This window comes from Lactuca virosa, chromosome 3 (genome assembly GCF_052849685.1).
Source record: "Lactuca virosa cultivar CGN04683 chromosome 3, Lactuca_virosa_CGN04683_v6, whole genome shotgun sequence".
NCBI classification, from domain to species: Eukaryota; Viridiplantae; Streptophyta; class Magnoliopsida; order Asterales; family Asteraceae; genus Lactuca; species Lactuca virosa.
The window spans coordinates 331,109,220-331,134,937 of record NC_136428.1 but is presented as its reverse complement, the minus strand read 5'-3'; the positions used below and the strand labels follow the sequence as shown (position 1 = coordinate 331,134,937).

The 25,718-nt window shown below is 42.6% G+C and overlaps 1 pseudogene; it reads right to left on the bottom strand.

Annotated features, from left to right (window-relative positions):
• Positions 1 to 22,245: 22,245 nt before the first annotated feature.
• Positions 22,246 to 24,780, bottom strand: LOC145163078 (uncharacterized; annotated as a pseudogene).
• Positions 24,781 to 25,718: the final 938 nt, after the last annotated feature.

The window sequence follows — 25,718 nt, the reverse complement described above, 5'->3', positions numbered from 1 at the left end:
TTATGGAAGTTTCAAAAACCCTTAAGATCACAACTTTAAAAAAAACTTTTGAGCTCCAAAATTTTATGACAAAATATGTAACTCCTTAAAACATTTAGATCAAACTTTTAAAACTAATAAAATAATCATATCATTTTATCTTTTACTAAATTTGACCTAATTCAACTCATATAACAAATGATTCAAATTTTACAAATAATTCGTTTTTCACAAAACAAGTAATTATCTTAAAATTGGACAAACGTCATGTTTTTTTTTCCTTTTTATTTCAACTTGAAAATAATACATTTGCATCAATATAACAGAAAACAACCCATGGCTCTGATACCACTGTTGGGTTTTGAGCATTCTAACACTCCTATGGTGTACATGCAACCCTATAAACCTTGGATCTATGTTTTCTCTATTATACATGCAAATATTAACTATTCCAAGGTTTCATCCTAACTAGCATATTATGAAGCACCTATACTACAAAGTTCTAGTTAGATGACATACCTTTTGATGTAGCTTGATGTCTTCAAGCTTTAAGAGCTTAGCCCCAATAGTGTGGAAGCCTCAAATGGAATCACAAATCACCAAAACACCTTGGAAGAACTTGAGAGAATATGTATGCACACTAAAATCGGCCCACTCTTATTTTCACACACTTGTGCCAATTTTGTGAGCCAAGGACCCCTTTATATATTATGGAGGATTAGGGTTACATCCATGTAAACCCTAATACCCATGACCTTTCATTTACATAGGATCCATGGGTTAAAAGCTCCATGGACCATCCATGAAAGCTTAGCCCAACCTAAATGAACTTGGCCCATTCCATATATATAAGAGTCCATATTTAATTAGTTCTTTTTGATCACTTAATTAATTCTAAATTAATTCTTGATCAATACTAATTAAATAATATGATTCCATATTAATATATTAGAACTTATAATATATTAATATAAATCATAAATATACTATTCTCAAAAGACTATCCATATAAATTGTGCCGGTGAAGTGCAACCCAAATGGACCATGCCGAGTCGGGTCAAGTACATACCAAATATAGTTATGGACTTAGACATTAATCCAACAGATGATGGAGTCGGTCGGAGGTTCAGGGAACGGTCCAGACAGGCTGAAGGCCCAGGAGGGCGGTCCAGACATGCTGAAGGCTCTGAGAGTGGTCCAGATAGGCTGAAGGCCTAGAAGGGCGGTCCAGTCATGCTGAAGACTTTGTATGTGTTAGTGGATCGGTAGAGTGGAGTTTAGCTCAGTGGCACTTATAAGTGCGGTTATAGTTGTGGAGTAGACTTCCTGGAAAGGAAAGGTATGTAACTCCGGAAGGAGTGTGGGTCCTCTGAAAGGGAGGCAGTGGAGTAAATGGATGATCGAAAGTGCTTCACTTATTGGTAGTAAGCAATAGGAGTGTACCAGATATATGGAAGCACATACGGGTTGGATGCCCGTTGAGGTTGTGGCAATGTTGGATGATGCGCATGCATGTTTTCGGTCTCCTTGGAAGAGGAGGAGGATAGTGGTTCCAGATCGGGGAATGGGACAGAGGAAGGTGATTCAGCAGGATAACAGACTCGGGAGCAGTCTGGACCGGTGCTGAGGACTGCATAAGGATGTTACAGTCGGAGGTCAAGGACCTAGAGATCGCGATAGGGAAGTGTGGGTGGATTGCACTCCGTTGTGTCGAACCGAAGGGTTCGAGGGTGACGCAAGGACAAGGTCCTTAGTTCCGAGTATGGTTGTAGGCTTGGGTTATGTATGTGGAGGTATTCCAACCTGGGGTATTCCATCATGAGGATTCGTTCCAGGTTGCTAGTTGTCAGGGTTATCGCCAATCTTGGGCGAAGGAAGATGGATTAGTGTCTTGGCGGAGCTCAGTGGGTGTTGTGGTATCCAGTTTTCGCAGGTTGCGAATGAATGCGTAAGACGGAAGTTAGGTAGTGTCTTCAGGTGGCACTTAGTTGATGAGTGTTGTCATCAGAGAAAAGAAGCCGATGGCCGGCTTGAAGCAGTTGATCAGGACCCTGCAAGGGAAGAGATGGATTTTAGGGATTCGATAGCAGTGATTGAAGGAATCTGGGCCGGTTTGAGATCAGTGGATGCATTGTGGGAGTATCATCCGGAAGTTCGTGTTGCCGCAGGCTTCGAGGACGAAGCCTAATTTAAGTGGGGGAGAATTGTAACACCCCAAGTTCGGAAGCAAGAAGTTGAAGGGTGCTAAGTGAAAATAAAGGAAGGGACTAGGCGAGTAGGTCTCTTGACTCGCCGAGTCGAAGCGGGAGCGTGACACGGGGTTAAGTGGCCTAACTCGGCGAGTCGGCGGCTGGACTCGACGAGTCAGTGCTGGTCGAGGAAAAATCCTAATCTTCGGGGTTGCACCCTATTTAAAGGACTTAATGTCCTCCCCTCAGCTCCCTTAGCCCCCTTTGAGACCCAGAAACCCTAGAATCGTGAGTGAGAGCCATTGGAAGCAAATTGGAGCATTGTTAAGTGTTTTGTGAAGAGATCTTGAAGATCAAGAAGCTTGGATCAAGGAGATTTGCGGAGATTCAGATTACTCTTCAGCAGGAGGTCGTTTTGGAGGTAATGAATCGTTATCCTTGGCTTTCCCATTTCTAGATCCATTTTCATGGCAGTTTTAGGGCTTGTTTGGAGATGATATGATGAGATCTTGGTGTATAAGTTAGATCTGGAGTTGAAACTCCAGATCTGAGCTCTATTTGGATCAAAGATGCAGAAAGTCCTTTTGGTTGCTATGCAAAAGCCTTTCCCTAAGAGTTAAGTCCCTTTCTAGCTTGGTTTTTGGTATTATGGGGCAAGAAGCACGTAAAGGTAGCAACTTTATGTTGCTAATGGACTCTAGAGACCCCGATCTATTGTTTGGAGCAAAGGAGCAGCTTTGTGTCTCGAGATTTTGGGAATGCACGTATGGACTCGACGAGTCTGGGAGATGACTCGGCGAGTCGGGCTAGAGATTAGACTTTGAGTCACGTAGTAACTCGGCGAGTCGCATGGGTGACTCGGCGAGTCTTATGATGATGATTGGACTCGACGAGTTGGAAGAACAACTCGGCGAGTCTATTGAAGATTGTCGTGGACTCGGCGAGTCTGGTCGCAGAACCTCTAACCCCTTTTGGTTAAGACGCAGATCAGTGAGTCGAGGGGTGACTCGGTGAGTTGGACAGGATGGGACTCGGAGATCGTTGGACTCGACGAGTCTTGGGGTGACTCGGCGAGTAGACTCGGGTTATGGGAATTTCTGAGTATAGGGACTCGACGAGTCGACGGGTCGACTCGGCGAGTAGAGTCAGTCAGGGAGGTTGACTTTGACTGAGGACTTTGACTTTGACCAAGAGTTGACCAGTTTGACTTCCAAGGGTATTTTGGTGATTTTGGTATTTATGGAATTGGTTCTTTGGTAGTGTTCGGTGGTGGAGTTCGTGTCGGTGATCAGAGCAGCTGATCTTATCCTTTCAGTCGGCAATTGCGAGGTGAGTTATCCTCTCTATATCGACAGGGTCTACGGCACCAAGGCCGGCCCTTTATCGGATGGAAATCCGGGTATTGTTTGTTATGTTATTGTTTTGCTAGATCTGTATCCTGGTATTTAGGATGGTGTTATGTTAGTGACCTGGTTAAGGTCGGTACCCGGGATATAGGGTAATGTTATGCTAGTGACCGGTTAGGTCGGAATCCTGGTTAGGATGTTGATATGCTATGTGATCTATTAGACTGTTTGTCTGGTTGAGGATTGTTATGTGATTGATTGTTTTATGTGCACATGGTTGTTTGACGGGGGTTGGGTTGAGGCGGGTCCTGCTTTGTGCTGAAGGCCAACATACCCAGGGCGGACCGGATATTCCGAAGGCCCAGCGAGCGGTCCGGATAGGCTGAAGGCCCCCAGAGGGCGGACCAGACGTGCCGAGGCTCGGGGAGTGGACCAGGCCGACTGAAGGCCCTGTGCGGGCGGAGCAATCATATTGTAGACTCAGAGAGTGGACCAGGTGGATTGAAGGCCCGGTGCGGGCGGACCAATCACACTGTAGACACGACGTACATGGCTAGACTCGGAGGGTGGACCAGGTGGATTGAAGGCCCGGTGCGGGCGGACCAGTCACACAGTAGACCCGATGTGCATGGTTGTTCTATTTATGATATGTTATGAGTGTGATATGTGTGGTTGGTATTTTGGGGGTAACTCACTAAGCTTTCGGGCTTACAGTTTTAGTGTATTGTTTCAGGTACTTCAGGAGATCGTGGCAAGGCGAAGGCGTGATCGTACCGCTCCTCATGTTTTATGATTTATATGATATGGTTCTGGGGGATACTCTGATGTTTAAACTATTTTGAAAACGAGTTGTATGAACGTAATGGTTTTTGAATGATTAAAATGTTTTAATTTGGCTCAAATTTTATGGGTGTTACAAGTTGGTATCAGGGCCTTGGTTTGAGTGAATTGGAGGAACATTCGTGTGAATCCAGTCTCAAATCAGGGAGGGGTTTTCAAAATGGTTTTCAAAAGGTTTTCAAAATAAGTAAAAGAGGATGCAGAGGGTACGATCAGCCAGAGCCAGTAAGTAGACCCCAAAATACCATACAAGTTATTTGATTATCTGATATGTTAGAACAACATGCTAGTACTAGGCTAGGGATCTTCAGGAATTGCATGATAGAATTGCCTGATTATGTGATGCCTATTAGCCTAGGGTTTTCCTTATTTGAGATATGCAGCTTTTCCTCTAGGAGTGAGGATTGAGCGGGTGTGTGTATATGGTTAGAGTGTTGTGGTGATACTTGAGACAAATATGGGTAGGTGTGGAAGGTAGTATGGGCCCGTACTACTGAAAGCACAGGACCCATACGCGTATCAAGGAAGTCACAACTCTCTAGGGTATCAGTTATGAGATAGTCCCCGGGTGATTATGAGATGTGTCTAAGGGTCTCGTTGGTGTATTGCAGTATGTCGATTACGAGGCGTTTTGGGGCAGGATCCGGTTCGGGATCAGGATCGGGAGAGGGTGGTCAGGATGGGTCAGTACCACCCGAGGTCATTGGTCAGATGAGTAGGGACGAGTTGGATGCCAGGATTCGTGAGATCCTGCATGATGAGGTTGCTGCTATGTTCCGGGCTGAGTTGCCGGAAATGTTTGGGTCGATCAAGACTGCCATGGTTGAGTACTTTGATGAGCGCTATGCAGCTCTTACGGAGGCGGCTGCCGCGGCAGCTACAGCGGCTGTAGCAGTGGCAGGGGGAGGAACCGGTCGAGGTTTTCAGTATCGGGACTTCGATAATACGAAGCCCCCTACTTTCGATGGAGTTCAGGATCCGATCATTGCTATGAGGTGGTTGTCAGACGTGGAGGGATGTTTCTTCACGTGTTCATGCCCTGCTGATCAGAGGGTGAGGTGTGCTCTGAACCTTTTGAGGCTCGGAGCGAAGGATTGGTGGAGGATGACTACGAGATCTTATTCTGACGCGCAGCGGGATGCGGTTACGTGGGATCAGTTCCGGGAAATGTTCAGTACCCGTTATGTTCCACGGGTTGAGAGAGAGAGGTTGGCTCAGGAGTTCCTGGAGCTGAAGCAGGATTCAGAGTCGGTGACGGAGATCACCAGGATGTTTACTGAGAGGGCGATGTTTTGCTTAGAGTTTGCTTCAGAGCAGACTCAGATGTCCCGATATCTGAGTATGATCAAGAGGGACATCAGGCAGTTTGTGTCCACGCAAAGGTGTGATACCTTGTTAGAGCTGCAGGAGGCCGCCAGGCGGCGGGAGTTAGAGATTGAGTTGCAGTTGCGAGAGAAGAGGCAGGCCCCAGTACAGTCGCAGCCGGCGCCGAAACGGTTCAAAACCGTTGACTCCAGGATTGGGAGTCAGAGCAGCCACACTTGCGAAAAGTGTAGGAAGGGTCATACCGTAGTTTGTAGGTCCGGTGGTACGTGCCGCAAGTGCGGAAGAGAGGGGCATTATGCGAGGGATTGCCATCAGTCAGCCCCGGTGCAGGATATGAGGATTTGTTATCATTGCCATCAGGTTGGACACTTGAGGGCCAACTGCCCACAGTTTGCTGCAGGAACGGTGTAGGCTCCAGCACCGGCCACTTTGAGGATTACTGGCAGGGGTCAGGGTGGAGCGGAGCCTCCAAGGGCTTAGGGACGCGCTTTTCAGCTTACAGCAGAGGAGGTCAGGGCAGAGCCGGATGCAGCTGCGGGTATGTTTCCTTTTTGATATCTTGTTATCTTGTTGATTGTGTAGTATTGTAAATCTGTCTGCATTGTTCCGCATGTTTCATAGTATGATTGAGGATCTTAGTAGTTAGGAGTGGTAGTTAGTGTTCAGGAGGATTCTTGGTCGAAAGATAAGGTATATGATCTCGTTGCTTGGAATAGCGACTGCGTTGCGAGGAGTGTTCAGTTGAGATTCGAACTTCCTTGGAGTTCAGGTGTGCGTTGGCGGAAGGGTTATACGGTGAAGGTTACTCACTCCCGAGGGAGTCAGTTCATGGATAAGAGGGAATATATGGAGTAAGGGTGTTTGAGCCATGTCGGTTTTGGGAACGGTGGTTAGTAGTCGATGCACTAAGTGGGGGAGAATTGGAAAATTCTCCGGTGGAACAACATACATCCAGGGATGGTTAGCTGTTGGATTTCAGCGTTGTTCTAGCCGAGAATGTGGAGATAGACACGTGGGGCAGGGAACAGACCATGGTTTTCAGATAAAGTGATTGATTGTTGAGAGGCCTGGGATCAGGCCGGGGTAAAAGATTCATAGAACGGATGTGGAGTTCGGAACCCCTAGAGGGCTAGAACAGACTGCATGGGAGGGATTCCTGGAAGGAATGGTTCAGGGTGATGTGCGACCGTATTTGAGCGGTCCGGATAGACTGAAGGCCGGGAGGCGTACCAGTCAGGCCGAAGGCTCGGGGAACGGTCCAGACAGGCTGAAGGCCCAGGAGGGCGGTCCAGACATGCTGAAGGCCCAGGAGGGCGGTCCAGACATGCTGAAGGTTCTGAGAGTGGTCCAGATAGGCTGAAGGCTTGGGAAGGCGCTCCAGTCATGCTGAAGACTCTGTATGTGTTCATGGATCGATAGGAGGAGAATGAGTGAATAAGTCACCATGCAATAGTAATCGATATGGTCTGGCCCCAAGTATTTATAATGATGATGGAGTCGGCCGGAGGTTCAGGGAACGGTCCAGACAGGTTGAAGGCCCAGGAGGGCGGTCCAGACATGCTGAAGGCTCTGAGAGTGGTCCAGATAGGCTGAAGGCCTGGAAGGGCGGTCCAGTCATGCAGAAGACTCTGTATGTGTTAGTGGATCGGTAGAGTAGAGTTTAGCTCAGTGGCACTTATAAGTGCGGTTATGGTTGTGGAGTAGACTTCCTGGATAGGAAAGGTATGTTACTCCGGAAGGAGTGTGGGTCCTCTGAAAGGGAGGCAGTGGAGTAAATGGATGATCGAAAGTGCTTCAGTTATTGGTAGTAAGCACTAGGAGTGTACCAGATTTATGGAAGCACATACGGGTTGGATGCCTGTTGAGGTTGTGGAAATGTTGGATGATGCGCAGGCATGTTTTCGGTCTCCTTGGAAGAGGAGGAGGATAGTGGTTCAAGATCGGGGAATAGGAAGGAGGAAGGTGATTCAGCAGGATAACAGACTCGGGAGCAGTCTGGACCGGTGCTGAGGACTGCATAAGGATGTTACAGTCGGAGGTCAAGGACCTAGAGATCGCGATAGGGAAGTGTGGGTGGATTGCACTCCGTTGTGTCGAACTGAAGGGTTCGAGGGTGACGCAAGGACAAGGTCCTTAGTTCCGAGTATGGTTGTAGGCTTGGGTTATGTATGTGGAGGTATTCCAACCCGGGTTATTCCATCATGAGGATTCGTTCCAGGTTGCTAGTTGTCAGGGTTATCGCCAATCTTGGGCGAAGGAAGATGAATTAGTGTCTTGGCGGAGCTCAGTGGGTGTTGTGGTATCCAGTTTTCGCAGGTTGCAAATGAATGCGTAAGACGGAAGTTAGGTAGTGTCTTCAGGTGGCACTTAGTTGATGAGTGTTGTCATCAGAGAAAAGAAGCCGATGGCCGGCTTGAAGCAGTTGATCAGGACCCTGCAAGGGAAGAGATGGATTTTAGGGATTCGATAGCAGTGATTGAAGGAATCTGGGCCGGTTTGAGATCAGTGGATGCATTGTGGGAGTATCATCCGGAAGTTCGTGTTGCCGCAGGCTTCGAGGACGAAGCCTAATTTAAGTGGGGGAGAATTGTAACATCCCAAGTTCGGAAGCAAGAAGTTGAAGGGTGCTAAGTGAAAATAAAGGAAGGGACTCGGCGAGTAGGTCTCTTGACTCGCCGAGTCGAAGCGGGTGCGTGGCACGGGGTTAAGTGGCCTGACTCGGCGAGTCGGCGGCTGGACTCGACGAGTCAGCGCTGGTCGAGGAAAAACCCTAATCTTCGGGGTTGCACCCTATTTAAAGGACTTAATGTCCTCCCCTCAGCTCCCTTAGCCCCCTTTGAGACCCAGAAACCCTAGAATCGTGAGTGAGAGCCATTGGAAGCAAATTGGAGCATTGTTAAGTGTTTTGTGAAGAGATCTTGAAGATCAAGAAGCTTGGATCAAGGAGATTTGTGGAGATTCAGATTACTCTTCAGCAGGAGGTCATTTTGGAGGTAATGAATCGTTATCCTTGGCTTTCCCCTTTCTAGATCCATTTTCATGGAAGTTTTAGCATATGATGAGATCTTGGTGTATAAGTTAGATCTGGAGTTGAAACTCCAGATCTAAGCTCTATTTGGATCAAAGATGCAGAAAGCCCTTTTGGTTGCTATGCAAAAGCCTTTCCCCAAGAGTTAAGTCCCTTTCTAGCTTGGTTTTTGGTATTATGGGGCAAGAAGCACGTAAAGGTAGCAACTTTATGTTGCTAATGGACTCTAGAGACCCCGATCTATTGTTTGGAGCAAAGGAGCAGCTTTGTGTCTCGAGATTTTGGGAATGCACGTATGGACTCGACGAGTCTGGGAGATGACTCGGCGAGTCGGGCTAGAGATCAAACTTTGAGTCACGTAGTAACTCGGCGAGTCGCATGGGTGACTCGGCGGGTCTTATGATGATGAGCTTGGACTCGACGAGTTGGAAGAACAACTCGGCGAGTCTATTGAAGATTGTCGTGGACTCGGCAAGTCTGTTCTTGGACTCGGCGAGTCTGGTCGCAGAACCCCTAACCCCTTTTGGTTAAGACGCAGATCAGTGAGTCGAGGGGTGACTCAGTGAGTTGGACAGGATGGGACTCGGAGATAGTTGGACTCGACGAGTCTTGGGGTGACTCGGCGAGTAGACTCGGGTTATGGGAATTTCTGAGTATAGGGACTCGACGAGTCGACGGGTGGACTCGGCGAGTAGAGTCAGTCAGGGAGGTTGACTTTGACTGAGGACTTTGACTTTGACCAAGAGTTGACCAGTTTGACTTCCAAGGGTATTTTGATGATTTTGGTATTTATGGAATTGGTTCTGTGGTAGTGTTCGGTGGTGGAGTTCGTGTCGGTGATCGGAGCAACTGATCTTATCCTTTCAGTCAGTAATTGCGAGGTGAGTTATCCTCTCTATATCGACAGGGTCTACGACACCAAGGCCGGCCCTTTATCGGATGGAAATCCGGGTATTGTTTGTTATGTTATTGTTTTGCAAGATCTGCATCCTGGTATTTAGGATGGTGTTATGTTAGTGACCTGGTTAAGGTCGGTACCCGGGATATATGGTAATGTTATGCTAGTGACCGGTTAGGTCGGAATCCTGGTTAGGATGTTGATATGCTATGTGATATGTTAGACTGTTTGTCTGGTTGAGGATTGTTATGTGATTGATTGTTTTATGTGCACATGGTTGTTTGACGGGGGTTGGGTTGAGGCGGGTCCTGCTTTGTGCTGAAGGCCAACATACCCAGGGCGGACCGGATATTCCGAAGGCCCAGCGAGCGGTCCGGATAGGCTGAAGGCCCCAAAAGGGAGGACCAGACGTGCCGAGGCTCGGGGAGTGGACCAGGCCGACTGAAGGCCCGGTGCGGGCGGACCAGTCATACTGTAGACTCAGAGAGTGGACCAGGTGGATTGAGGGCCCGGTGCGGGCGGACCAATCACACTATAGACTCGACGTACATGGCTAGACTCGGAGGGTGGACCAGGTGGACTGAAGGCCCGGTGCGGGCAGACCAGTCACACAGTAGACCCGATGTGCATGGTTGTTCTATTTATGATATGTTATGAGTGTGATATGTGTGGTTGGTATTTTGGGGGTAACTCACTAAGCTTTCGGGCTTACAGTTTCAGTGTATTGTTTCAGGTAATTCAGGAGATCGTGGCAAGGCGAAGGTGTGATCGTACCGCTCCTCATGTTTTATGATTTATATGATATGGTTCTGGGGGATACTCTGATGTTTAAACTATTTTGAAAACGAGTTGTATGAACGTAATGGTTTTTGAATGATTAAAATGTTTTAATTTGGCTTAAATTTTATGGGTGTTACAAGAAAAATGCAAGTTTTTTTTATAGTAACTAATTGTAACGTCGTAGTGAGAAGTTTATGTTGGAGGTTACTAAAACACGCCTTTACTATAGCAATCTCTTTGGAAAGTTGAAACTTATATCTTATTTGCAACAGGTCACAAGAATGTAAAACATTTTAGTAATTCAAAGCCCTTCTTAATCATAAATCCATGAACAGAACTTGCTGCCCTCAGAACGCAAAAATCAGCATCGTTTTTTTCATTTGCAAAAATTTAACAGATTAAAGGGGATCTTTAAAATCGTATCTCTGGAAAAATCAAATATTTTAGTTATACAAAAATTGTTATTTGAACATACCTTGGCTTAATCATTGATCTTGATATCTGAACTCAAACATAAATCACCTACAACCACCTGTTGATATATAACAATAAATAAGAAAGATTTGAAAGAGTTCTCGAGACGAAAAAACCAAGTTGAAAGAGAGAAAATCAAAAACATAAAATATGAGTAAAAATTAAAGAAGTTCAAACCTAATGCTCTCCGCTCGATGCACATGTGCAATGTCGGATTATAAATCATTGGGTGTTTAATACGAATCCTGGTTATGTGGTTCTTTGGAAACGATGAATGTGACATCCCCTAATTTCTCGGCCAGAAAAGACCGATTTAATTTATGCTTTTTAAAATAAAATCAGAGAAATTTTTTCAAAAGATATTGCGGAATAGGTCCCCAATATAAAACATGATAATGTTTATCAAAACCCCTCTTTAAGAAGGGATATATTTCCCATATATATATTAAAACCTCGGGATGTCATGTTCCGATACAGATCAAAAGCATAAACAAGACATTATAAGCCTTTCAACAGTTATTTACAACTACTGGCCTATAATCCAAAAATATCTCATCGTCCTCCGACTATGCTCGGGGTCCACTACCTGTAATCATAAAAAGCTGAGTGGGTCAGGCTTGGGAGCCTAATGAGCATATAGGGTTTTCAACCCACAATAATAATAACTTATTAAGTTCACCAATCAACAATAACCCTGATTACCCATTCCCGTTGTCCTCACTTTACGTCCCTAAACACCTAACACAAGGGACTTATCCTAAGGAATATCATCGGGTTGGACACTACTGCTAAGGGGACTCCTCAGCCATACATTTCCTAAAGGCAACCATGAGGGGGATTGGAGTACACCAATGAACATTTAGTTCATCAACACCTACAAGTTGCGAACTTGCTAGTGTACCACTGGACTGTCTAGAAAGGTCCGTGATCGTCATCTATACTCCGCTAGACGACTACAACGATAACACCAACAACAACACCGACACCGAGGCCTCTCATCATTTTAACACCCACCGACTATTTTGTCTACCCATGTTCTACCCAACATATTTGTAGATAAAATACATATACAATTTAAAACTTGTATAAAACATCAATTCAACAGTCACCTCAAATAAACAATTAACATATTTACACATAACACGTATTTTAAGGTAAATACTTCATATCTAGGTGTAAATTGAAAGTAACTACACACTCACTTGATTTAATGAAAATCGGGCAGCAATTCGCTTCCTAAAACGATCGTTTCTAAATAAAACCGAGAGTTTTATTGAGAAACCGGGCTCTGCGAAAGTTGGTCTTCGAAACCGAAAAGATAAATTTTCCGGGCTTCACGGGCACTTCGTGGCGTATTCCGGGGCTTATAATTGATACCGGGGCTTCGGGGGATGTTAATATGAAAGAAATATGAGTTTAGGGGCTAAAATAGACAATTTTCCAAAGTATACCCGGGAGGTCTCGCACCCTCCTATTTATAGGAGCGAGCCTCCTGATCCAACCGCTGAGAAGAAGCCACGCGTCGCAGATCCGAAGCTCGCAGGGGATGGCTCGCACATGGCTTGCACATGCGAAGTGGCTGCTGGCTTCTTGTGATTGGACCGAAGCCTAGGTCCGAAGTAAGGGGGTTGTGGCAGCTTGCGAGGGTTCAGTCTCGTGTAAGAGGGTACGTGTCGCACCGCTACTGGACCACTTCGGATCAGGTCAGGTGCTCGGATGACTCAGAAGCTCGGACACGTGGGTCGCCTGACTCACCAATTTCGGACACGTGGCACCTTCTAAGCGAGGGTGACGTGGCAAAACGTGACTATGCGAATTTTCTCGGTTTTTGTGCAAAAACTTCTAAAATCCATAACTTTCGCATACGAGCTCTGTTTTTGACGTTCTTTATATGCACGCGTAGGTAAAATTACGCTCTACAACTTCCGTTTAGACTTCGTTGGCTAATTTTGATTTTAATTTTTATATTATTATTTTTAACAGACCGGGACAGGAAATCCGTTAAAAATTCATAACTTCTTCATCCGACGTCCGTTTTCGTCAGACTTTTTACCGTTGTGCTACTATTTACGAGACCTTCGATTCTCGTTTAGATCGTGTTGGCTAAAAATCACTCGATCTAAAATTCAGTTTTTAGCTGTCTACTGCTAAGCTGAAACTTCGAAAAATCATAACTTCCTCATACGAAGTCAGATTTGGGCGTTCTTTTTATCGAACTTCTCGGTTTAACGAACACTACGAGTTTCGTTTAGATCACTAAGGCTAAAAAGTAGTTTATCGAAAACTCACTTTTTACGACATTCAGCACCGAGCCGGTTTTGTCGTGAAACTTCGACAGGTCATAACTTCTTCGTTATAACTCGGATTTCGGCATTCTTTATATATCCGTAATCCTTGTCATGACCACTACAACTTTCTTAATAGATATCAGCTTTATCTAAAATTTAATTTTGACGCTTATTTTTATTCTTAATTAATTGACTCCTAGTAATTAAGCATAAAACACATAAAACACATAGAATTCACATAATTCCTTTTTCATTTCTTCAAAGTGAGTTACAAAGGTTAACCTAGACTATCACCTTAATATTAATGCCTAGGCTAGAAACACGAGTGTTACAATTCTCTCCCCCCTTAGGATGATTCCGTCCCCGGAATCACATATCACCAAACAACTGCGGGTAGCGACTCATCATGTCACTCTCCGTTTCGCAGGTGAGATTTGGTCCATTCGTATGTTTCCAGCGCACAAGGACTAAATGAACCATCTTGCGTCGCAACTTCATAGTTTTACGGTCAACTATTGCCTCAGGTTCTTCAATCAACCTTTTGTTTTCATCCAACCTTAACTCAGAAATCGGAATTATGTCGGACACATATCCCGTGAACTTCCTCAAATAACACACATGAAATGTGTTATGAATACCCTCCAGTTCTTCCGGTAATTCTAGCTTGTAAGCTTGATTCCCGATCCTCTGAAGAACTTTAAATGGTCCAATAAACCTTGGACTCAACTTTCCCCTTTTACCAAATCTTATAAGTCCCTTCCACGGCGAGACTTTAAGTAAAACCGAATCTCCAACTTCGAAGTATATCAGTTGTCTTTTCTTGTCGGCATAGCTCTTTTGTCGATCTTGAGCAGCTAACATCCTCTCCCTTATCACTTTCAACTTTTCAGCAGTTTGATGGACTATCTCAGGTCCCATAAACGGCTTTTCCCCAGCTTCCAGCCAACATGATGGTGTTCGACACTTTTCTCCATACAAGGCATGATAAGGTGCCATCTTAATGCTTGAGTGGAAACTATTATTATAGGAAAATTCTACTAGAGGTAAGTGTTCATCCCAGTTACCTTGGAATTCTAGGGTACATGCTCTCAGCATATCCTCCAATGTTTGAATCGTTCGTTCGCTCTGGCCATCGGTTTGAGGATGGTAAGTCGTACTCAAACACAACTTGGTACCCAATTCCTCTTGTAGACTCCTCCAAAACCTTGAGGTAAAACGGCTGTCACGATCGGATACAATCGTTAACGGAACACCGTGTAGCCTCACAATTTCCTTCACGTAAGAATTCGAAAGTTTATCCATAGTCCATTTCTCGTTAGCGGCTATGAAATGCGCACTCTTAGTGAAGCGATCAACGACCACCCAAATCATGTCGTGACCATTCCTTGTTCTGGGCAGTTTAGTCACAAAATCCATGGTGATGTCCTCCCATTTACCCATGGGTACAGGTAAGGGTTCTAAACTCCCATACGGTTTCTGATGTTGTGCCTTAACCCTACCACAAGTTACACACTCAGCCACATACTTAGCAACATCGAGCTTCATCGTCGGCCACCAGTAATAGGGTTTTAGATCCCTATACATTTTCGTACTGCCGGGATGAATCGAGTACATGGTTTTGTGAGCTTCTTCCATCAGAAGACCTCTTACTCCTCCCGGTTTAGGTACCCAAATCCTATCTTTGAATACCTTCAATCCTTGACCGTTTGTATCAAACACCAACGTTTTACCCAAACGTTCCTCCTTCCGGTCATTTTTCTCCAAAGATTCCTCCTGAGCTTTCTTTATACTTTCCACAATTGTCGAGACGACTTCAATTTTCAGCGCTCTTGGCCTTCTCTTTTCAAGATTTACCTTCCGACTGAGAGCATCAGCAACAACATTTGCTTTACCAGGGTGGTAAAGTATCTCGCAGTCGTAGTCCTTGAGTAGTTCCAGCCAGCGCTGCTGCCTCATGTTCAATTCCTTCTGATTAAAGAGATATTGAAGACTCTTATGATCAGTGAAAAGTTTGCATTTAGTACCATAAAGATAATGCCTCTATATCTTTAAGGCGAATACTACCGCTGCCAACTCTAGATCATGAGTCGGGTAGTTCTTTTCATGCTCTTTCAACTGCCTCGATGCATACGCGATCACTTTATCCCTTTGGGTCAGAACACATCCTAACCCAACTCCAGAGGCATCACTATAGACTGCAAAGTCATCAACTCCTTCCGGTAACGAAAGAATCGGTGCTTCATACAATCTCTTCTTTAACTTTTCAAAGGCTTCCTTATGCTTCTCATTCCAAGCATAAGTAGCTCCTTTGTGGGTCAAAGCTGTTAATGGAGTAGCGATTGAAGAAAAGCCTTGGATAAATCGACGATAATATCCGGCTAATCCTAAAAAGCTTCGAATCTCCGTGGGACTTTTTGGTTGTTCCTACTTCATCACAGCTTCAATCTTTGCTGGGTCAACCATTATTCCATCTTCGTTAACCACATGACCCAAAAATTGGACTTCTTGAATCCAAAATTCACATTTGGAGAACTTTGCATACAACTTCTCCTTTTTCAGAACTTCTAGCACTTAATGCAGATGCTTTTCATGCTCCTGCTTGCTTTTCGAATAGATCAAGATATCGTCTATGAATACTATCACGGATTTATCAAGGTATGGTTTACAAACCCTGTTCATCAAATCCATGAAAGCTGCTGGGGCATTGGTTAATCCGAACGACATAACCAAAAATTCATAGTGTCCATATCTTGTTCTGAACGCAGTCTTCTCGATATCCTGCTCCCTCACCTCTAGTTGATGGTATCCGGACCTAAGATCGATCTTCGAGAAATAGCTCGAACCTTGCAATTGGTCGAACAGGTCATCGATCCTCGGCAACGGGTACTTGTTCTTTATCGTCGCTTTATTCAGCTCTCTGTAATCGATGCACATTCTCATGCTCCCGTCTTTCTTCTTTACAAATAACACAGGGGCTCCCCAGGGTGATGAACTAGGTCGAATGAAACCTTTGTCCAATAACTCCTGAAGTTGTGTCATAAGTTCTTTCATTTCGGTTGGTGCTAATCGATAAGGTGCTTTGGCTATCGGCGTCGTTCCTGGTAACAAGTCGATACGGAATTCTACTTGTCGATCAGGGGGCAATCCGGGAAGATCTTCGGGAAAGACTTCCGGATAATCACACACCACCGGAATATCCTGCACCTCCTTCTTTTCCTTCTGAGCATCGATCACGAACGCTAGATATGATGTACACCCCTTGGCCAAACACTTTTTGGCTTTCATTAGGGAAATGATTCCAGAGTTTACTCTGTATTTGTCTCCATACACCATAAATGTCTCTTTCCCTGGCGGGTTTACTTTTACTATCTTCTTTCTACACAATATTTCGGCATCATTGGCGCTAAGCCAATCCATTCCTAAAACTATGTCGAAACTATTTAACTCGATAGGCAATAATTCCTCGTGGAACTTATTCCCATCCAAGTCAATAAGGATGTTTTTCATACGATGGCTAACAGGTACAAACTTGCCACTAGCAATTTCGACTAATAAAGCATTAACTAGTCTATCAACAGGCAAAGCTAGTTTTCTACCAAATTCATGCGATATAAAGGAGTAATTGGCTCCAGAATCAAACAAAATTTGGGCAGGCAATTCGTTTACGAGAAAGGTACCTGAAGTGACATCGGCTTCTTCTTTCGCAGCTTTGAGTGTCATCTGAAAGGCTCTCGCCTTTGGCTTTGGTGGAAGATTGGGTTTCGCTGCGTCCTTCTTCTTCGGGCAATCCCTCAAAATATGCCCTTCTTCATGGCACCCATGACAGACGCTATTAGTGAAGGTGCAATTATTGGCATAATGCCCTGGCTTTCCACACTTGTAACAAGTGATTTCCACGCTGCACTTCCCAGCATGTTTCTTCTTGCACCTGTCACACCACTTGGCTTCGGCTCCTCCTCCGAATTTTCTCGAACCAGACTTCGAGAATTTGTTCTTTTTCTTGGAACCTGACGTTCCTTCAAACTTTCTCTTTTCGCCAACTTCAACCTTGCTGGCGGCTCTCCCTTTGATCATATCTTTAACAGACTTGGCAGCCCAGATAGCTGCCTCCAAAGTAAGTGCCTGATGTACTGGCACCGCATACTCCCATGGAAGTCCCTTTACGTACCTGTCAATTTTCGCCAGCTCATCTGGGACAATACGCAAAGCAAACTCCATTTTGTCTGTGAAGTTATTCGTATACTCGTCAACGGTCATACTCCCCTTCTGCAACGTTAGAAATTGGTTTTCTAACTCAAGTACGTTTTGGGCCGAGCAGAACTTGCGCTTAAAGTGCACCAAGAACTCTGCCCAAGTCATTTGCAATGGCTCATTAGGGCTTAAGGTTTTCCCCAATGTGTTCCACCAACGAGCAGCACTACCCCTGAACTGACGTACTGCAAAGGTAGTTTGTAACTTGCCTTGGCAATCACAAGTCATGAAAGCCAACTCCATTTCCGAGATCCAGTCCATAACTCCGACATGATCTTCTTTTCCAGTGAAGGTCGATGGCTTGCAAGTAATAAAGTCCTTATACTTGCACCCATTTCTCTCCACTCTGCCCTCGTGGTTATTCCTCCCAACCACAAGCGGTTCACTATGACCAACCGATCTGCTGTTGTTCCCTTCTTCAGATCGATCGTCATTTAGTTCACGTTGTTCAACAGGAACTGAAGGTTCATCCCTGTTGTTCAGCAACATTTGCCTCAACTCCTCCTTTTGTTCAGCAATCATGGTCTGAATCATAGTTCGTACTCCAGCCATGGTGATAGGTTCGGGTGCAGCTCCTACTATCGGCACCTGTTCCACCACTTGAGGTTGAGGTTGTTGGTTTCTGTTTGCATTTCCCGCTCCACTTCTAGTTTTTGCCATTACAATCTATATACCGAATAAGGCGAATTTAGGTCTTCATCCTTGTTAGACATGTCAATTCCCTTATCACTCCGAAACGTTTACATGTTAGTTCTAATCTCGTAATCATACGCTTAGAATCCTACACACATAAGGTTTCCAGATCCGGTCGGCAACAGACCATAGATCCGAACAAATAATGGCATATATGGCAACATATAGCATTTAGCACATAAAGGCATTTTAGGCACCTTTCCTAAAATAAACTAGTGCTCGTGTCTAAATTATGGAAGACACTCATCTCACAATTATCACTTAGCATCCTAAGTTTAAGTCTAGAAATTCTACAATTTCTTAGTTCGCTTAAACTAATGCTCTGATACCAACTGTGACATCCCCTAATTTCTCGGTCAGAAAAGACCGATTTAATTTATGCTTTTTAAAATAAAATCAGAGAAATCTTTTCAAAAGATATTGCGGAATAGGTCCCCAATATAAAACATGATAATGTTTATCAAAACCCTTCTTTAAGAAGGGATATATTTCCCATATATATATATGAAAACCTCAGGATGTCATGTTCCGATACAGATCAAAAGCATAAACAAGACATTATAAGCCTTTCAACAGTTATTTACAACTATTGGCCTATAATCCAAAAATCTCTCATCGTCCTCCGACTATGCTCGGGGTCCACTACATGTAATCATAAAAAGCTGAGTGGGTCAGGCTTGGGAGCCTGGTGAGCATATAGGGTTTTCAACCCACAATAATAATAACTTATTAAGTTCACCAATCAACAATAACCCTGATTACTCATTCCTGTTGTCCTCACTTTACGTCCCTAAACACCTAACACAAGGGACTTATCCTAAGGAATATCATCGGGTTGGACACTACTGCTAAGGGGACTCCTCAGCCATACATGTCCTAAAGGCAACCATGAGGGGGATTGGAGTACACCAATGAACATTTAGTTCATCAACACCTACAAGTTGCGAACTTGCTAGTGTACCACTGGACTGTCTAGAAAGGTCCGTGATCGTCATCTATACTCCGCTAGACGACTACAACAACACAAATAACAACACCGACAGCGAAACCGACACCGACACCGACACCGAGGCCTCTCATCATTTTAACACCCACCGACTATTTTGTCTACCCATGTTCTACCCAACATATTTGTAGATAAAATACATATACAGTTTAAAACTTGTATAAAACATCAATTCAACAGTCACCTCAAATAAACAATTAACATATTTACACATAACACGTATTTTAAGGTAAATACTTCATATCTATGTGTAAATTGAAAGTAACTACACACTCACTTGATTTAATGAAAATCGGGCAGCAATTCGTTTCCTAAAACGATCGTTTCTAATAAAACCGAAAAGATAAATTTTCCGGGCTTCACGGGCACTTCGTGGCGTATTCCGGGGCTTATAATTGATACCGGGGCTTCGGGGGATGTTAATATGAAAGAAATATGAGTTTAGGGGCTAAAATAGACAATTTTCCAAAGTATACCCGGGAGGTCTCGCACCCTCCTATTTATAGGAGCGAGCCTCCTGATCCAACCGCTGAGAAGAAGCCACGCGTCGTAGATCCGAAGCTCGCAAGGGATGGCTCGCACATGGCTCGCACATGCGAAGTGGCTGCTGGCTTCTTGTGATTGGACCGAAGCCTAGGTCCGAAGTAGGGGGTTGTGGCAGCTTGCGAGGGTTCGGTCTCGTGCAAGAGGGTACGTGTCGCACCGCTACTGGACCACTTCGGATCAGGTCAGGTGCTCGGATGACTCAGCAGCTCGGACACGTGGCTCGCCTGACTCACCAATTTCGGACACGTGGCACCTTCTAAGTGAGGGTGACGTGGCAAAACGTGACTATGCGAATTTTCTCGGTTTTTGTGCAAAAACTTCTAAAATCCATAACTTTCGCATAGAGCTCCGTTTTTGACGTTCTTTATATGCACGCGTAGGTAAAATTACGCTCTACAACTTCCGTTTAGACTTCGTCGGCTAATTTTGATTTTAATTTTTGTATTATTATTTTTAACAGACCGGGACAGGAAATCCGTTAAAAATTCATAACTTCTTCATCCGACGTCCGTTTTCGTCAGACTTTTTACCGTTGTGCTACTATTTACGAGACCTTTGATTCTCGTTTAGATCGTGTTGGCTAAAAATCACTCGATCTAAAATTCGAGTTTTTAGCTGTCTACTGCTAAGCTGAAACTTCGAAAAATCATAACTTCCTCATACGAAGTCAGATTTGGGCGTTTTTTTTATCGAACTTCTCGGTTTAACGAACACTACGAGTTTCGTTTAGATCACTAAGGCTAAAAAGTAGTTTATCGAAAACTCACTTTTTACGACATTCAGCACCGAGCCGGTTTTGTCGTGAAACTTCGACAGGTCATAACTTCTTCATTATAACTCGGATTTCGGCATTCTTTATATATCCGTAATCCTTGTCACGACCACTACAACTTTCTTAATAGATATCAGCTTTATCTAAAATTTAATTTTGACGCTTATTTTTATTCTTAATTAATTAACTCCTAGTAATTAAGCATAAAACACATAAAACACATAGAATTCACATAATTCCTTTTTCATTTCTTCAAAATGAGTTACAAAGTTTAACCTAGACTATCACCTTAATATTAATGCCTAGGATAGAAACACTAGTGTTACAATGAAAGTGATGGATGAATCGATGTTATACAAGTTGAATCGATAAATGATAGAGTTCCAAGCAATGATTCGTCGGCAGAGAAGACATGACCGGTTTAAGGTTTCTGTGATTTTAGGTTACTAATGGAATCAGAAACTTTGAATGGCCGTAAGGAGGATGGCGTTACGGATTCGCATAAGAAATGGCTTCCGAAGTATGAAGAGAGGGATGTGGTTTGATGGTGGTTTCATTGTGTAATGTGGAGACGTTATGGATTCGCGTACGCATTTTTCAAAAGAAGAGGCGTTTGAATTTTTTTGTGAGGATGACATCATCGAATTCATCCAAGGGTTGAAAACTATATAAAAATAACCAATCAATGATTGTTGATTGTTGATTGTTGAAGATGATGTGATCAGGTTTCTCTTTTAATATATATATATATATATATATATATATATATATATATATATATATATAGGAGTTGGATTTGGTTTCCATTGTGAGAGGTAGAGGATTAAGGAACTTTGTTTTTCAAAATCTATTATATTTAGTGATGAACCATGGAAGAAACGAGAGAGACGAGAGATGGGGGCATTTTTGTCAAATATATTTTGTTCCATCCAGTTCCACCATTTTGGGTGGGACTAAAATCTAACAAAATAGTCCCATTGACTTGGTAAAATTTTTTTTGTTGTTCTTATCCTATGCCAAATGCTATTCGAGAGAACATTGCTGTGTTTTGTCCAGTCAAACGCCACCTTAAGGATAAATAGCTGAACAACATGTAGCTGTCAAGGATATATGGGACTCCGTTCTTTTCTTAAGATTAACATTCAAAAGTTACCACTGCAAGTAAGTTGAACCATTTCCTTGTTGTCAATATGATCCCAGAACCAACAGTTTGATCTTGCAAAATGGTTATTTAGAACTTACAAAAACAGAGGATTCATATTGTTATGGGAATACCAAAAAGTGGTTTTATGTTATCTTGTATGTAAACTTCATACTTAAACCTGTTCGGTGGATACAAATGAAAAGGATTTACTTCAAATTTTGCAAATAGAAAGAATGATAAGTGCAACTAATTTGACGTCTCACAATGGAATATTGTATTTTTTTTATGCAAAAGAATTAAATACATTTTATTACGTATGTTTAAATGACCAATACGAATATGAAAATTATTTAGAACACCAAATGCTTATTTTGTTTTGACCTTATGGTTCTGTAGGCTTTTCATTTCGAGAAACAGTTATTGATACTAAATAAGTATTGAGTAGATATAAAAAAGTAACATAAACTGGCTGCATATTTTAATGTAAAGTTGAACATAAATGACAATGTGGCAAAGATGAAAAAAGTAAAAAGAAATCCGGAAGAACAAGCCATAATAATGGTGAACTTGATTTTGGCAAACAGAAATAACTAAAGGATAACAAACTTGCAGACCAAAGATGACCAAAACCACACCTTTTAGAAAACCAAGATGACATCTACACATTAAAACAATGAGCATCCACTTATTCCTTTGGCACAAGCATACCAATCACCTTAAGCAAAGAAGCATCTAAAGATCTAGCTTTTATATGATCAAGTAACATTGATACAGTTGTAGCATCAAGTGAGAAACCTTTTCCTTCCGTTTCCAGTAAAAGCATCTCAACAGAATCATGATGAACATACTTTAAAATTCCTTGGAGAAGAACATTGTAATTCACACTATCCGGCTGGCAGCCTCTGTCTTCCATCTTAGAAAACAACTCTTTTGCTTTACTCACTAAACCTTCCCGACAAAAACCACTGATCATCACACTGTATGTCCAAACATTAGGTAGCAAACCTCTAACGTGTAAGTCAATGAAAAGCTTCTTTGCAATATCAAACTTCCTACTTTTACTTGCACCATCAATGAGTATATTGTATACAAAAATATCCGAATTTAGCTTATTGTCACCCATCAAATGAAACAAAGATAATGCTTCATCCACTTGGTTGTTGTTGCATAGACCATTCAAGACTATTGTGTAAGTGCTTTCATTTGGCATCAATTTGTTTGTCCGCATCTCATTAAAGAGTTCGCATGCAGCTTCACAACGTCCAGCTTGAAACAATCCATGTAACAGTGTGTTGTAAGTGATCACATTCGGTTGCATACCTTTTTTAGTTTTTTCATGAAACAAATCCATGGCTTCTTCTATCTTCAGTTTCTTGCAATACCCATTCAATAAACTACTATACGTAACAACATCAGGGACCAGACCTTGAGACCCCATCAAATTTAAAACTTTATTTGCTTTGCTCATTTCACCTTGCAAACAATACCCATCAATAAGCGAACTCTAAGTCACTACATCAGGAACCTTCCCTCTTTCAATCGTTAAGTTGATAATACAATTTGCATCCTCCACCTTCCCTTCCTTGCAAAATGCATCAACTAATATGCTATAGGTAGGGGTGTTGATCGGGTAATTTTTTCGGGTTTCGGGTGATTTGGGTCGGGTAATTCGGGTTTTTCATGTTAAAGAAAATATTCGTTACCCGACCCAAATTAAATTCGGGTAATTCGGGTTTGGGTAATTCGAGTATCGGGTTGGGGTTGGGTAATTCGGGTATTACCCCGAATATATATATATATATATATATATATATATATATATATATATATATATATATATATATATATATATATTTTGAATTTCACCTGAAAATAAATTTAATGAAATAAATACGTCGTGCTTTATTAGTATTGTTTATATAAACAAACGAGGCATAAATGAAGTTACTCAAGCTTTGAACATTGAGATTTTTTAGTCAATAATACTTGAGATATCAAGTAATTTTTTAACAACTTAATCTAATCTAATAAGATGTTAAAAAACAAATACTTAAATATCTTAATTTAAAAGTTTAAAATGTTTAAGATAATTGTAGCCATAAGTTTTGCCATATTTTAAAGTTTCGTCAAGATAATGAGTTTGTTAGTTGCAATAACAACTATAATCTAGAAAACAATTAAGTTTTAAAGAACATGATGATATATAAATAATTACTTGTAATATTGCTAGTGTCATATTGTCATAATAAAAGAGATTCATGTTTTACAATAATGATAGTTGGTTTAAGCGTAATCAAATACCTGCTACAGAGTACAAGCTCTACGAAAAAAAAAATTAATAATTCGGGTAATTCGGGTATACCCGAAACCCAACAAACGTACCCTTTACCCGGCCTGAAAAAATTCGGGTTACCCAATTACCCGAAAACTTTTACCCGATACCCGAAAACATCAGGCGAGTAATTCGGGTATCGGGTATTTTCGACAGGGCCAGCTATAGGTATGAACATTTAGGGAAATCTTTTTGTCCTCCATTTCTTTCAGCAATTTAGAGACCTCATCCCAACGACATAAGTTACAAAGGCCATGAATCAAAGATGTGTAAGTTACAACATTAGGTAGGATGCCTTTGTGGAAGACCATTTCTTTGAAGAGGTTTAAAGCATCATCTACCATTTTGTCCTTGAAAAGACTATCAATGATGATGCTATATGTGCCCACATCTGGTTTACAACCTCTTCCCTCCATTACCTTAAGCAATGCAATGGCAGTATCATTATTGCCGAATTTGCAAAGCCCTTTAATCATAGTGGTGTACATAATTGCATCAGGTTCACAGAGTTCCTCTTTGATTAGCTTCTTAAATAATCTTTTTGCCTTGAGGACACTATCTTCTAGGATGAGCCCATTTAAGAGTGTGCTAAAGGTACATACATTCGGTTATATTGCATTTGAAGCCATAGCCTAAGACTACAAATCCTTCACTCGTGCCGTGCATTTGGCAGCAACACTTGATCACAATGCTAATAGTTTAGGCATCCACAGGTACACAAAGAGCATTCATTCGTTGAAAAAGCTCAATGGAACAAGAATAGTGTTTTATCTTGGTAACAACTTGTAACAGCTGGTTGAATTCAATAACTGACGGCAGAGGTTGCCTCTGTATCATTTCATCAAACAGTTGGAGGGCATCATCGAGGCTAATAATTTTCTCACTCATATATCGAGGATGATTAAACATTGGTTGTCGATTAGAAGAAGACGTTGAATGAGAACGAGCTGAAATCGTTTTGGGGGTAAATATTCTGTTGCCTGATTTTAAAAATGATGAAGGATTTGCGAATGAAAGGATAGGGGGATGAGTTTCTAATGTACCTTTGAAATTGTTAAGAGGTAGTGAGTCGATAAAACAAGCAAGGTTTTTTGGTTTCGCTCTAAGCACCATAATCATCTTCAACTTCGAGCTTCAACTGGATTCGTCGTTACAAGAGAAACGAAGAAATCATCAGTTCGACCTCCTTTTTTTGACAAAACTGCAAATTTGGTGATTGTGGTTTGCAAAAATTGGGGTCACCTTCAAGGTTTTTCTAGGTTTTTAGTCCAAAAAAAAACATTGAAAGACAATTATACCATTTTATTTATTTATTTTTTTATTTTTACAATTATTTTGATACCATTTTAACTTAAAAATAAAAAGAAAAGAAATGTATTATCCCTCCCCCCCCCTCTCTCTCTACTATATTACATATATTTCTCTTTCCTATTTCAGAAAAATAAAGTACCACCATAACCATCACCGGTCAACCTTGAGGAGACGCCACCGTTCTCGCTAGAACAGCTGGGACCTTCATAGAACTCTTGGTAACACACTGAAACAGGAAACTACGGTTGACAGAAGGGCTGCGGGTATCCATGCATCGGTTCAGGCATCTTCAGCAGCTTCGACTGTGGGACAACAACAGGTGGCATCAAAGCCGGAACTGGAACTGGATCTTGTTTTTTTCGGTGGATCCCGTTTTGGTGGATCGGCTTTTTGGGGGATCGGCTTTGCGAGGATCCACTTTAGGCTTTTCAACAGGTGTCGGCGCCGACACCAGAACAACTGGAGGAGGCTTGGGTTCTGGTTTTTTCTCGATCATCGTCGGCCTTCTCAGGTTC